This window comes from Triticum aestivum, chromosome 2A (assembly GCF_018294505.1).
Source record: "Triticum aestivum cultivar Chinese Spring chromosome 2A, IWGSC CS RefSeq v2.1, whole genome shotgun sequence".
NCBI lineage: Eukaryota > Viridiplantae > Streptophyta > Magnoliopsida > Poales > Poaceae > Triticum > Triticum aestivum.
Window position 1 is genome coordinate 527,139,979 of NC_057797.1, and position 4,529 is coordinate 527,144,507.

A 4,529-nucleotide genomic window follows, 5' to 3' on the forward strand; every position below is an offset into this window, starting at 1 on the left:
TGCGGAACAAAAAGAACCTGAACCGAATGCGGTGCAAATCTTCAAGGATTGCCACACCAGCAAGATGAAGGGCATGAGCACACCAGTTCAAGCCGCTGTTGTAAGTCTTTACTCCTCCTGCCTTGAAGTGATTGGTACTGTGATGTGTTCATTTAACTACTTGGTTTGCAGCCAATGTCAGTTACTCTGTTCACTTTTATTCACAGTTGTCTTAACGTATCATTTCACCTCACATGGTTTAAAAGAGATGAAGGATATTTTTTGGTCTTGATTTGTAATCTAGTTGTTATGTTCACGTGCGCACACAATGATAAAATAGCCTGTTTTTTTATATCTGTTTGCCCATGATATGAATGATGTCATACTCTATTCATCCTACTTTAAACCATGTCTCTTTATCCTTAGATGTCAACGAATGTGAGGGAATAGACAATACTCTGTTCATCCCTAATGGACGTTGTTTCGAAAACAAGAATAGTGGTTGAGAAATGTCATCAAGATAGGAATGGTTTTGAAACCAGACTATCAGACATTCGCTTTGTTGTTAAGAGCAATGGCGGAAAAAGGTGGAGACCGTGCTGCTTCATAAGATTCTACAGCCTGAAACATTAGCACTCAGGTCAAATATTTGTGCTTCTATACATCTGATGGTGCTTTTATCTGGAAGGACTGTAAACTTTATGCCAACAAGCCTTTTGTTGTATGGTTGGAATTTATTTTGTTGTGATACAACATTTATGATGCTGCCTCGGGCTGCAGTAATTACGACGTTATTTTTGTATAGTGTAGGTTTATCTTAGTAATGTATTCGGCCGAAAGCTTCGTAGGAGCCCAACATGCCAACATTCGTCGGGCCCATTCCAATTGGGCTAAAAACGATTACGGGCCGAAATTGGCATGTAGCCCACTAAAAATATCTGGGCCTAAATCAGCATAAGCTTTCATATTTTTCTGGTAGGCATGTGCCCATAGTGGGCCTTTAACAGGCCTAAACATAATTTGGGCCCTCAGTAAATATAGGCTGTTTACAGGTGTAAATATCTCGAGCCCATAAAATACATGGGCCTTTAATAGACAGAAAGTGATATTGGGCCCTGATTGTGCCAAATAACCCACTGGACTTTAACAGGCCGAAATTCGGACGGGCCGTAAATGCGCCAACCTAATACACGGGCCTTTAACAGGCCGGAACTTTGGTCGGGCTAGATTATTGTCATTTTTATATGGGCCGTTAATAGGCCTGATATGACGTTGGGCCACATATGGCCCATGGTTTACGTCCGATGTTAACAGGCCGAAAATGACAACAGGCTGAAAGTGGCCCAAAGCTATAGTGGGCCTCTAACAGGCCGAATGTCAGACATGGCCGAATATGACCCAAATCCTTCACGGTCGTTTATGGGCCGAAGGTTTTGATGGCCTGTAAATGGGCCCAAATGAAGCCGGACCTTTAACAGGCCGGAAATACATCGGGACGTAATTCGGCCCAATTACTTAGCGGACTGTTAACGGGCCAGAAGTGACCATGGGCCGCGTTGATGACAAGTTTAGGACAGGCCGTTGACGGGCCGATTTGACAGAGAATGTTGGGCCTTTAGCTGGGCCGGCCCATTATGGTCGGCAGAATCTTCTGGGCCTTTAGCTGGGCCGGCCCATTGTGGTCCGCAAAATCTTGTGGGCCTTTAGCTGGGCCGGCCCATTATGGTCTGCAAAATCATGTGGGCCTTTAGCTAGGCCGGCCCATTATGGACCTCTAAATTTTGTGGTCCTTTAGCTAGGCTGGCCCATTATGGTCTGCTAAATCTTATGGGCCTTTGGTTGGGCCGGCCCATTTAATCTTTGTGGGCCACTTTTGGGCCGGTCCACGTGTCAACATATCATAGGCCCATCTCGACCGTTGGATGAGTGACACCTGTGCCAACGCGGAGCTGACGCGTGGATCCGTCAGCCAACGAGAATTTTACACGTGGAAAATCGGCATTGGTCGTGGCTGTTAACGGGTTATAGGATCCAAAATCCGACCCGATAGCTTAACGGCGTTCCGTTACGGTGGATGCCACATGTCGGTCACCCTTGACGAAAGCACTTCTGTGACGTGCGATTTATCGTCATGGAAGTGGACACTTCCGTGATGATAATTTTGGCAATGTCATGGAACACTTTTACGACATCAGAGGTATGACTATCTTGATTCTGTCATAAATTTGTCATGGATGTACATGCATGACAGAAAACGCGACCTACTATGACAAACACGTATCATCGCGGAAGTGTAATTTTTTTGTAGTGCATGCATGTGGCACGGTATTTCTGCATGCTTGCATGTGGCTTAGTGCGGAGCCTCTCAACATCAAGATCAGACGGCTATTATGGACTGATTTACTTCATCTAATGGCTACATCAATTTTGATGACGTGGCTCAAGGAGAGGATAGAGAATTCCTAGTAGTGGAGGCTAGCTATTACTAGTAGATATAAGTCTTTGTAGAGATTGCACTACATACGGAACAAACTGAATGAATCTACACTTAAAATGCATCTATATACATCCGCATGTGGTTCATGGTGAAATCTCTACAAAGACTTATATTTAGGAACGGAGGAAGTACTAGTATAGTACGTACTGTAATTTATCAGCGAGATAAATTTGTACAATGCTATGAAGCTTCCAGCTTCTGTTACATGTATCTTGCGTCCAAGGTTGCCCGTTGCAACATTTCATCAAATACAAAGGAGACTAACATGCATGCTATTGCATCTCAATGATTGACAGATCATAGCAAATATGTACTCCCTCCGTTCCAAAATAAGTTTCTCAACTTTGTGCAAACTTTAGTATAAAGTTGTACTACTACTAAAGTTGACACTTATTTTGGAACAGAGGCAGCTAAAGAAAAAAACGATCCAGGCAGTCCCTAGCCCTTGAACCGTGAACCATGACCAGGCTTCAATTTGCTGGCAACGTTCGAGCTTCCTAATAAATGAAGTTTGCAACATTTTGACCATCGGATCATTTTGTGCAATTTCACCAAAATCGAGATGAGCATCCCTGTGGCAAAGAAATTGAACAAGCATGATTAGAATAAGATTACTGGGACTAGTTGATGAGACATAAACTCATCACAAATACAGTACGTAGAAGCCAGTAGAGTTATGTGCGGGGCAAAGAAGTAGAGAAATATCCACATGGAGTGATGTGGGCAGCTCGAGCAGTGGTGCAAGCCGGCTGTAAAGGGAGTTGTACCTGAGGGACCTAGATCAACCTTGAGGAGGGCAGCGGGAGGCGGCAACTGCCCACATAACGGCAGTGAGCAAGGGACAAAGGAAACCTCACCGGCTTTGTGAGAGAGAACGGCGGGGACCCCTGATCGGGACGTGCCGACAGTGGGTTTTCGCCGTCGGCGATGACCACAGCATCTACACTAAGCATCCACCCCTTCCCCAAGCGGACGTGATCCGTCGGGATGTTAGAGATGTGGCCACAGTCGTTTTGTGCGAGAGAGTGTGAAGAGAGCAACCACAGCAAGCAACCGTGTAGGCTGGCCCATCTTGACTATGTATATAGTGGAGCGGTTTCCTTTTCTCTCCATATGAACCTATCATATTGCGTACGTGCCACTGAAGAAAAAAAACTTTATTTATAAATGACGTGGCACCTACTACTCATTCTCCTATAAACTTGCACTTGGCATCTCTAAAATATTAACCTTGCGATTGGCTCTTCGCCTCTTCGGGAAGTCGAGCAATAATGGTAGTGCAGTACATATCGTTCTGGCTATATGAGACTGAATGAATTGCTGCACGTCCACCACGTGGCCGAGGGTCGAGGGGCGAGGGAGAGTGCTACATACGGAGCAAAATGAGTGAATCTACACTCTAAAATACGTCTATATACATCAGTGTTTGGAGTATGTACTAGTAGTTCATATTGAAATATACTAAAGGACATATATATTCCAAACAATATGATATAATCTCTATAACCAAGGTAGTAGGGACGAGGAGTAAACGGAGGGAGTAGTAAATATTTCTCCTCGTCCTGCGAGCCACCGCGCGCATGGGCAAGGGAGCGGGCGTAAGGCGTAGTAAGCAAGCTTCACCTCATCCTGCGAGCCACCACGCCCGTGGGCGGGGGAGACGGCATACTAAGCAAGCTTCTCCTCGTTCTGTGAGTTGATGGGACACATCAAAAGTACTCCAGTGTATAGAGCCTTGCCCCTAAGGTAGGCCCCACATGGTTTGCCTCTTTTTTTAACATAACACGTCAAGTCGCAATTTGTTTTTTCACCCATGGTAGATGATCCTCCCTCCACCAAGTGGACAACCAGTACACGTGCCAAATTACCATGTGGGCTGCCTTTTTCGTACAGAAATGAGCTCCACCGTGTACCCGTGCGGGTGTGGTTGGGAAAGAGACGGGAGTACGTGCGCCATGCATGCACCTCTTCTCTTTGTGCATGTCCCCCACCTACGTGGGTGTGTGCGAGAGATACAAACCGCGTTCATGAGTGTTTTTTGTTTTGGGGTGGG